We start from the raw sequence: 11,169 nt of genomic DNA, 5'->3' as shown, positions 1-11,169 counted from the left end.
TGTTGTAAATATTTGTGTGTTGTGAGAAATTTTGTCATAAGAAATTGAGATAACTTGCCAGAAGGGTTTTTAAGTTTAGAAATACATCCATGCCAATAAAATAGGAAATTGTAAACCTAGTTTTAAACTCTGCATCAGTTGGAGTTCTTTGCTCATACATAGTTCACTTAATACTTCAGAGTCTGCTTTATAACAATGAAGAGCATCAGGGCAATCTTTGGCTCTTTTGTTTTTAATAAAGAATGTTAGGAAACCTCTGGGCACAATGGACTTGTTTTTATGTGTAACTTGGCTCTTTGAAACAGGTCTAAAACGTCGTAGCGGACGTAACTGTGTAGCATTTTGGTCTATGGTATTTAGGTCGAGGTTTGGAGGTTTTGTGTCCAGTAGTGCAGAACCCAGTCTCTTCGTGAAGCCCGTGCTGTTGGACGAGTTGAAGGCACCGTTAGCCGGACGGTATTTTCACATCAAGCCCAGCCCTCTCTGCCCAGAAAAGCAGGAGCTTGCGTGGTTACCCCGCTGCGGACACGTTGCTGGAAGCGGGCGGGTGAGCGTGCACGTGAGCTGCTGCTGGTGGTTTGGCCCGTCTCGCTGGCCCTCGCGGAAATGAACAGGTTTTTTCGGAGGAGTCCTTCCAAAGGCCTTCTGATCATCTGTTAGACTGCAAGTCAGATGGCGGAGTCTGCCTTCATTTCACCTCCCTTCTGTATTCTTAGCAGAGAATTTAAGTGTAGAATTAAACGTAGTACTTGTAACTTTGTTTTTACAACATCCGGTCTCTGTTAGCGGCCAGCTGTGTCTCACGGACAGAGTGTATATATTTTTAAAAAATGGGTAGGCCTGTATGTAATGCATGGTCTCTCCTGTCAGCCCGGGCTTTTAGTTCACAGAAGGCTGAACAGAAACCTTCAAGTACGCTGACATTTTTGAGTACCGAGTCAGCTACGATGAATTGTCTGGTGGGATTTTTTAATTGCACTGCATCTTACAAAAATGAGTTGCTAAAAGCGGGCTTACAGGGAGGACAGCTGTGTTGTTATGGGCGTGCTTTGTAGCAGGAAGTTTACCAGCAAAGAGTTGGTGGCAAATAACAGTCATACAGCTCTTTCCTCAAAAATTCTCTCGCATTTTCACTGGGCAGCTGGCTGTAGCAGCAGAAGATGGGAGGAGCTGGCCAGCGCCTCTGCGTGCTTGCTGTTGGCTGCCTCGTGGGGTACTCCTGCCGTGTGCTCTGGGGTGCCGGTCCCCTGGCTTTGCTCCATAGGCAAATGTTCTTGCAGCTCTTCTTGTCTCCTGGTGGCTCCTGCTTGTAGGCTCATGCTGAGGTCCTCTGGAGGTCTTGGTGGTTCTAGTGGGGTTTGCAGAAACATCACTCGCCTGGGCGTTTGAGGAAAAGGGGTTGATGCAGCAAGTACGCGTTGCCAGCTGTTGTTGGTATTTACTGACCGATACGCTCGAGAGCCAGCTTAGGGCTTGCTAAGCCAGCGTCAAGCAATGAAAGCAGGTCATGAAACAGGTTGTGGAGAAATTGCGGGAGAATCCTGCCCTTAAGAGGCAGAAGCTTTTTTGCTGGAATAGAAGTTCCTACTAACTCGTAGTTCATCCAACCCCTTACCGAGAGCTGCTGTTCTTTTTCTCTGGTGTGGAAATGAGTGCAAGCAGCTCTTTCGGCATCGGGAACTCTGGATTGCTCTTGTTCAGTTGTCTTTGAGAATTTGGAACAAAAGCTTTTGGTTATTTCCAGGGTAGGTGGGTCCATAGCTGTGTCCGGCCACACGGATTTTCAGTGTTACAGACACCTTGAAAATAATGAAATGCTGATCAGGCAGGCAGGGGCTGCACAACCCCAGCCTCTTCTGTCCTTCCCCGGCCACAGAAAATACATATTTTTTTTCATCACCTATATGCAGACTGGTAGATCCTGGTGTTTCCCTCACCTCAGCTGTACGGGATTGTGTGGCAGGTGAGAACCTGGGGATGTTCCTTGCTGTCCGATGCAGATCACAGAGCACACTGAAGTTAGGAGTGGTTAGCCTGGCGGGGGCCCGGCCTTCCCCGAGATGCGGGTAAGAAAAGGTGCAACAGCTGGGTGGGTTTGGGGGGGCCTCAGCGCATCTTTTAGGGGGCTGAAGAACTGGAGGAAGCGTATTACAGATGGGCTTTGTCAGCTGGCGTTGTGTTAGGTGTAACGGGCGGCGAGGCTGAGAAGGAAAGGTGACAGCCACTGTGCGAGGGGCCGGTGGGCTGATGGGTGAGCACCCCGGCACCGCGTGCTGAGCGGCCGTGGCTGAGGACAGGTTTAGCAGGAGCTTAGGAGTGTTTTGGGTAGCAGATGTAACTGTGGGCTGATTTGTACCGTCGGTGTGGTGAGTTCGTAGGGTAGGGGCAACGGTGTTGATTCTTCATAAGACAAAACCAAACGCTGTCTTCACCAAATGAGGTTATGGAGTCGTGAGTGTTCTTGAAAAAAAAAAATAAATAAATGCTGTGAGCGTACGGGAGAGGGAGCGCTCCCAAGCGCTCTGCTCAAGTAGAAGCTTGCGTAGACTTGCTGTACAGTAACATTGCTGCAAAAGGTGTTAGAGGCAGTTTGATCCTATGGGATAGCGCTCGCGTGGATCCCAGAGAGAGGTGGTTGCTCAGTGTGTTTCTGTCTGCCTTGCGTAGGGCAGTCCAACCTTTCCCATGGCTCTCTGGAGTGATAAAGGTATTTCACCTTTATTTGAGGAGGAGTGATTTGATTGGAAATAGCCCAATCAAACCCGAGCCTTTCCTGCTTCACGTGTACAGGGAAGTTTCCCTAGACTTTGGGGGATTTCTGGAAAATGGCTTATGCCAGGAAGCAATGCCGCTGCCAACAGCAGAAGCTTGAGATTGTCCAGTGTTGTCATAGTGTCTGCGAGGAGTCCCCCTCTCAGCTAACCGAGCATGCTCTCTTCTGCCTCATCTGTAACCCCAGCTGCGGGCAGGGGGGGTTGGACTTGGAAAAACAGTGTCTGATAAAACTGCTGTGGATTCTCTGCAAGATTAACGTGAATTTGTTGGGCCTTAGGTGGTGTCTCCGTGCGTACTTTGAATGCTCGGGTATTGGCTCGTGCAAAGCTTACTGTCGTTCAGCGTTGTGCTGTTGTTTGCAGTGCATCGGCTTTATTCCGTTACGCTGCCAGGCACTGCCTGTTGAAGGCACCCAAGGTGTTGCAAAGTGTGTGTTCACGTCTGCTTTTGGCTGGTTTTTTTTCTGGTTTCTTCAGTCCGCATACCGTATCTACACTGCTCTCATGAAATGCTTTTATTATTGCAAGGTGTGCATGGTTGGTCCAGTGTTATTCCTCCTTCCCACAAGCAAAGGAAATCCCATGACTTCTTCCCAGGCAGCTACAATTAGAATCATGGAATCGTTGAGGTTGGAAAAGCCCTTTAAGATCATCAAGTCCAACCATTAACCTAACCCTGCCATCCCACCACTAAACCCTGTCCCTAAGCACCTCATCTGCCCTTCTTCTAAACACCTCCAGGGATGGGGACTTGACCACCTCCCTGGGCAGCCCATTCCAGAGCCTGACAACCTTTTCTGGGAAGAAGTTTTTCCTCATGTCCAACCTAAACCTGCCCTGGCGCAACTTCAGACCATTGATTTAACTGTAATTTCACTCGGGGTTCAGCCTTGCATGAGATCAGATCAGAACAGTTCCTGCCACAAAACCAGGAGCTTGTCTGGCGGTGGTGGAGGACCCCTTGTAGGCATGTCGATGCTGACACAGGTCCGGGGCCAGTTAGGCAGTGTTGCTCGGGAGTTGGTTTAGCTTAACAAGGAAGGATTCAGGGCTTTGGTAGTGAGTTTCAGTCAAGTGTGGGTCCAACAAACCATAGATTTTTCCACTGATGCTTTCCGATGTTCATCAGAAGTCAATTCGATTCTGTAATTAGATTTCTAGTCTTTTCTGCTCCAGTTACTGTTTGGCTGCAACATTTTACAGCAGATTGAGTTGCAAACTGGTAGATCTAAGGTAGAGAATGACGATCAGCAATGTGTTGGGGTAGGACCTGATTTAATTCATATTTGCATAAACCACGTGCATACCGCGTTAGGACAGGGCTGCTGGGTAATTCGGTCAGGGCTACCAAAATCTCTTGGCTTAGACTGGCTGCTAGGACAGAAGGATCCAGATTTCCAGATCCAGAGATTTTAAGTCCTCTCCTGTAGCCCAAGTGCAAGGCCCGCCAAAAATGTTTTCGAGTTGAAGATTAGCCATGGCCCATGCAGTCACGGTAGATCCGCGAGGGGCGACCTCCCCATGGCGCCAAACTGCCAATGCTCCAGCGGACACCACTTCCCAGCTTGTGAAGGAGCAGCAGCTTTGAGGCCAGCCCTGGGAGCGACCGCAGAGTGCGCGTTCTTGGGAAGGAAAACACCGTGCTGATGCCTTCGGTGTTGATAGTAAGACAGGGTTTACAGTTACTTTTAAGAACCAGGCTTTTAAGTAACTTAAATGCTTCTGCAAGTTTTCTTCTTGACGTGGCACAGGGAAGTCATGCGGAGTCCAGCTATTTTAGAGCTACAGTGAAATCCAGAAGCCAAACTACTTATAGAATCATAGAATCATAGAATGTTTTGGTTTGGAAGGGACCCCTAGAGGTCACCCAGCCCAACCCCCCTGCAGGGAGCAGGGACACCGCTAACCAGACCAGGTTGCTCACAGCCCCGTCCAACCTGGCCTTGGATGTTCCCAGGGATGGGGCCTCCACCACCTCTCTTAAATACGAGACCAAACACAGGTTTTGAGGTGATGTTAATCACTCCTGAAAATGGAATTATTTTCTTTATTTTTCAAAGCTGTGTATCTGTTGATAGCTGAATAACACACAAGTGTTTTAAAATCTTGAGTTGTTGGAAGAACTGTAGATGTCCTCTGCGTTTTCTGCATGCGGGCTTTCATTTAAAACCATTTTGAAATGAAAAAAATATTTTGGTATTATTCTGTTGGGGGAAGGGATATGTTTTGAGGCAGAATAGGTTTTTATCTTTTCCTGTCCTCTCTCAGCTGCCTTGTTAACTTTTATATTGAAATTGAGTGTTGTAAAATCGAGTGGAAAAATACTTCCACCCCCTCACCTCCCCCCAAAATCCATCCATAAGGCTTAAGCCTCGAGTACATCCCCTTCTGTCGGAGGTAACTCTGGACGCTGAGGCCGGTACTGTGTAGCAGAGATGATTCAGTCACCTGGAGGATGTGACTAAGGGGGAAGGATTCCAGGTCGGGGAATGTCTTGTGTAATAAAATGAAAGTCTTTGCAGGTTTATTGGATTTCTAGCCGGTATAGCTACTTCCAATTTACAGCACAGGATGAGAAATGTGATTTCTGGTGAGACTAATCACACGTGCGTGTTTCGGTTGTTCTGGTAGGTACAAAGAGCATCAAGTGTGAAATCGGGATAGAGGAAAAGTAGCAGGCAGTAAATGGGAGAAGGATTAAGGAAAGGTTAAGGAATTGAGAGAGTAAAATTGTTCTGAACATTTTTTAAAGTTTCAAGAAAACAGAAATGGGTTTTTATTTAAAAAAAACCCCACCTTAAAGTCTTACTCTTTGTAGAAAAAACACACAGAACATTAATATTTCCTAGGTTTGTTATAGACAAATCCTAAAGCTGTAATTACACCTATGAAACACTGATGGTTGTAGCTGTAAGTGTACTCGCGAAGCGGGGAGTGAGGTTGCACCTCGGAGCTTCAGTCGGTCGCGGGGGGACAGCGGCCGTGTTACGCTTGAAAAGGAGCGTGTGAGCCGGTTTCCTCTGTGCCGCTCTACGTCACCGGTCACGGTCGGAGGTTGTGTGCTGGGATAGATGGACCTGTCTTGGTCTGAGCCGTTACAGCTTTGCTCATATGAGGTGTGTCAGGGTGAACGGAACGTACAGGGCTTCCAGGGGCTTGAGGAGGGGGAAAGCCCCAAGAGGGAAGAGCTACGCGGAGCGTTTGGGAGGAGGGAAGGGAAGGCGATTGCTGTTGGCCAGGGAGAGCACGCAGGTTTAGGCGAGGGGTGAGCCGACGGCTCTCTCGTGCCAGCCTGCGTGTCACGCTTCCCTGTTAGGTTGGGCAGGCATTACGCCGTCAGTAAGAGTGGTGTAATCAAATATTATGGATAGTGTTATTAGGCTAATCGGTAATCAGTTCATAAATTAGTTCATATGTGCATACCCCTTCTTGCAGCTCCATCAGGCAGAGCACATGGATACCACATCAATGGCATCAAGCATCCGATTAAATGGTATCCTTCCCTGCTGGGAAATACTTGGGTCACGCACTCCTCCCGCTCCCTGCTTCCACTGGGGAGTTTGATGTTTTACTCCATCTTCAGCTCTTTTTCTTTAAGGGCTTTTCCAGTATCACGTTTCCATCCCGTGCAGCTGAGCAAGATGCCCTAGGAGTGGCACATCTACAGAGGGAGGAGGGAGATGTTTGGGGTTGGAAAAAACCACTTGTGTCTGGGACTGCAGAGCTAGGGGTCGGCAAGAGCCCTGGACGCTGCTCCCAGCAGGAGCTAATGCTTGTCCTCACGCCGATGTGGGTGGCTGGTGATAAGCACCACCTTAAGGACCGCTGCCTCAGTCAAACCGAGACCCTCACCCCCGCGCAGTCGCAGCGCGGTCTCGGCTCTCTGGTGAGGGTGTGCTGGCAGCACCGAAGCAGCCAAGTGGCCCTGCTGCTGGGAACCAACGTTGGCACCTCTCTGCCACCGTAGCTGCTGAGCTGGGTGGTGTGACGAATGACGTTCATCTGGCTTGTTGCATCAGCGCTCGTCCGCTGCAAATGCCGAAGGAGGCAGGAGCCCGGGAGGGGGACGTGGAAGGCAAAACTCAACTCTGGTGGTGTTCTCTGCGCCTTCAGCACTCCCAAGTTGCAGCTGATGGTCCTCCCTCCCCCTTCAGGATGAGGTTTGGCGATCCGTCGAAAAGCCGAGGTGTGGTCCCCCTGCCTGCGTGCAGTTGTGGTGGTTAATCACTGGCGGGAAAAATGATCCGTCTAGCTCTTCTAGCTTGACTCAGCCTTGTGAGTACGTACGTGGAGGGTAACATTTGTACCTAGCTGTAGTCTTAACTTCCAAATTCAGGTTACTGCGTTCCGATTGTGGGCAGTTTTCATGAATGGGATGCTCACACCCTGTTCCTTTCCAAGGTGTTTGCAAAGGAACTCCTACTGGGCTACAGAAATATTTTCCAGAAGCTGCTTTTTTTTTTTTTTTTTCCCTCTTAGGTTTGTGAAGAAACCCTGAAACGAGTAAGTCTCAAAACAATACTGTCTGCAAGTCTATAGCCAGCTTGAGAAAACATTCCACATTATAAAAAGATTAAACCCAAATTGATCAACAGCAGTGCAAAATCCTTTAGACTGACTTTGAAAATGTATTTTCACACAGTAGCAACCTCCCATTTTTGAACAAACAAACCAAAAACAATTTCCATGAGGCTGATTATGCTGAAGTGCCCCTAAAAATCAGTGTAGAGAAGCAGGCAATTTCAGAGATTCATTTGAGGCACCTCATATCATTTGACCAGATGAAATTTAACCCATCTTTAGAGTAAAAGCCTCAAAGTGAATTTAAAAGAACAAGTAAGAAACTCAAACCTTGCTTTTCTCTTCCCCTAGCAAACCAGCTGGCTTCTCTCACCTGCCCATTGCTTTCGGGTAGCAGTAGTTTGCATTTGGAAGTCGCTCTGTGAAATGCCTGTTGGGTTTTCATAGAATCATAGAATGTTTGGGGTTGGAAAGGACCCCTAGAGGTCATCTAGTCCAACCCCCACATGGTTCATCTTCCACACCTGCATTACTCACAAGCTTACCTGTTGCAAACCAGGCTCTGGTGCGAATGCCGGGAACAGGCAGCAAAATTTGACCGTCTGAGGCGGTTTCCCCCTGGCCCTGTCCATGCTGAGGACAGAGGTGACCCCTGCCAGCTGTGGCTGCTCCTGCTCCTTGGCTACACCCCAGTAAGACTTTGTGCTGCTGTTCGAAGTCGGAGCGTGCCTGCAAAGGGCTGTTTGCTGTAGCCCACCTGTCCCTTCGACCAAAGCAGAATCCACCCTCCAGCAGGATATCGAGAGTGATGCTGGTTGGTACCAGGAGGAATGATCTCCAAAAGCCAAAACGCCAAATGCAGCGTTGCTCCAAAAATGGCTTCTTGTCCCCTTTCTCTCGATTTTTTTGGACAAGTTGGGTTTTATCCATTGACTGTTACCGTTCCCAGCACGAGGTGGCACTCGCATTCCAAGACAAGGATTTCTCAGCCCTGCAGCCTTGCTCCCTTTTAGAAACCCATCTGTACGAGTTACAAGCTGTTTGGCCATTTATTGCTTTTAGTGCGATGTCCCAGGAGCACATCTGAGTGATACCTGGGGGAAGGAAACAACTAGCCAGCAGTGATCCGGAGGAAGGGAACGATCCAAGTTGCAGAGCAATGCTTGGCAAGGGGAGTTGGGGAATAACTTGATGCTGAATGCAGCTGTGCTCTGGCTAGTTTTAATCCTTTCGCTATTCCACCAGGAGGAGGTTCCCTCTTCAGCACTTTCCAGACTTATCCATGCCTGTCTCTTGAGTTTCTGCTGTTTCCATTAGTCAGGATAACTCCTGCCAAGGGCAGGCAGGCTCTGCTGTCTTCCGGTAGCCGGCTGCTGCTGCATTAAAGGTCCTCCGGCAGGGGAAGTACAAGTACAGGGGGAATGGGGGTAGTGGGGATAAGAGCGGGAAGAGGCAAGCGGTGTAACATCCTCCTCTCTATCCACTGAATCTATAGGAATCTTTTCTTGGTCGAGACCCAGCATTAACGCTTGCCTGAGGAATGCGGTAGGCGTCCTTTGCAGGGAGGGGTTGTTGGCTGGTCGTACAGCTCCCAAAATCAAGTGAGAACAAGTTGGCTGCTGCCTGTTCTGTTGCTATGCAGTATTTTTAAATCAGTATGTGCTCAGGGGTTGCATCTCCATGCTATGTGCTATCAGCAGTAGGAAGATCCTGGCCATCCAGTCAACATCTCTTTCTGGAATACTGAACTCTCATGGTTGCTTTACTTGATACTCTCCTCCACACTGTAAGGTATTTATTATCTAAACTGCCCTAGTAGACTGACTTCTAGAAACTCTTAATGAAAACTATGGAGGAATACAAACAGTGAAGGACGTAGCCGAACGCTACTAGGCCTTCCTTCAATCCAGGACATGTCGCCCTTTCTCTTTGTTCTGCAGCCCTGGCTTGCTGCTCTCCCAGGAACCATGGGGTTAATCTCAGGACGCTTGCTTTTGCCCGTGCCTTTTTTGGATCAAGAATTACCAAGAACAATGCAGCAATAATCTACCACAAGGATCTGTGAAGGAGATCAGAGTTGGAGCAACGGATCTCCTAAACGCTGCTGCTTAAAGTGCAAAGGAAAGACTGGATGCATCACCTTCTGTGCAGCTTTCCCTGACACTGGCTGGCTAGTCCAGTGGGATGGCAGTGGTCAGAGATGCGGGAAATCTTGGTTGGCTATTAAAAGCTGTTTGTGTGCCCTTGAATGGCACTGCAGAAACCGAATTTTGCTTCTGTAGAAAAAGAGAGCGGAACACACAAATACCCATCTGCTCTGAAGGTCTGGCTTATGTTGGGTGCTCCACAAAGTCAAACTGACTCACTGAAAAGGTGAGGAGATAGGAGGCTCTGCCAAATCTAAAGCATATGTAGATGCTTTTAATCAGTGAAGAAATAGTCATAGATATCAGTGGGGGAAGGACCCCAAGAGCTGAGCTTTTCCAGAGCTTACTGAGAAGTGCCTCTGCCAGAAGGAGCAGGCCAAGGGAGGCAGAAGGGAACCTGCGCCCCCACCTCAGCCGCCCAGTTCGCATACGGATCTCTGGCAGAGGTGGGTCGGTGACAAAGCCGAGGGCCACGCACCGTGGCGTCCAAGGCCCTGGCTCCCACCCCATGCCACGGCCCCAGCAGCAGAAATGGTAGTCCTGGGGGAAAGGAGCCGCTTGTCGGAGTGCCCAGGAATAGGACTGCTTGGCTGCTTTGGTCAGGGAAGGCTGCTATGGATATTATTTTCTTCATAGTCTTGAACTTTTCCACCTTATATTTATTACTTCTTCTGTTCCTATGTGTCCTTCACACTCATCTTGCACGTCACTGAAACATTTGAAGTCCGGCTCCTGAGCTGTGCTCTGTCTGTGGAACGGGGATGATAGCCCCGGTTGCCTAATGCAGCCTGTAAGTCTAATAAAGCTGTAAGCTCCTCAGGACAAGGACTCTTCCTGGTTATGGAAACTTTTATGTATGAGTCTTGAATTAGGTAGCTGTAATTCCAAAATGTTAGAAGAGTAAAATAATTAGAAGACCTCTTTCCTCTTTTAGCTTGTAGAAGACATAGGACGTAGGGTGGTGAAACACAGGAATGGGTTGCCCAGAGAGGTAGTGGAGGCCCCATCCCTGGGAACATTCCAGGCCAGGTTGGACGGGGCTGTGAGCAGCCTGATCTGGTTAGCGTTGTCCCTGCTGCCTGCAGGGGGGTTGGGCTGGGTGACCTCTAGGGGTCCCTTCCCACCCAAACCATTCTATGATTCTATGAACAATAACTTTCCTCCTTTTCATCTTTTGGAAAAGCTCTTCCCTGCCCCCACCTACAAACCTAGCGTATCTGCAAAAGTGAGACTTGCTCCCCTTTTACGTCGCCAAGCAGCTACAGTCGGTAAGAATCTATTTAGGCTCATTAGATCTTGCAAATCCATTATGGTTCTCTTGTTGTTGGTTGTAGGCAAAAGAATGGTGTGCTTTTCCCAGGTCCTGCCCGGCACAGTAGGGCTTCCCAGTGCTTGGCAGGCACAAGTGCTGCTGCACTTGACTGCAAAATGGTGTAAGGAGGAGGAGTCTTGGCCATGGAGAGCAGCTGCAAAGCCAAGAGGAATGTCTGTCTGTCTTGTGACCTTTGCTGATCGCGTGAGTGCCTGACGTCATATCATATGATGACTCTCATAGGCTGTTAAGAATCAAGCAAGGCTTTTTTTCATCCTTGCATCACCAGGATGGAAGCTTCCACAAAGCTGGCATAGCACTTGGTGCTAGACAAGGTAATGACTTTGGTCAAACTCCAGGGGTTTGGAAAGTGTTAGGGCCTTTCACAGTCCTGCCACTGCTTCCTGCTGCCAGG

The sequence above is a fragment of the Egretta garzetta genome, unplaced genomic scaffold, assembly GCF_000687185.1.
Source record: "Egretta garzetta isolate BGI_Z169 unplaced genomic scaffold, ASM68718v1 scaffold239, whole genome shotgun sequence".
NCBI lineage: Eukaryota > Metazoa > Chordata > Aves > Pelecaniformes > Ardeidae > Egretta > Egretta garzetta.
Note: the sequence above shows the minus strand (reverse complement) of the source record.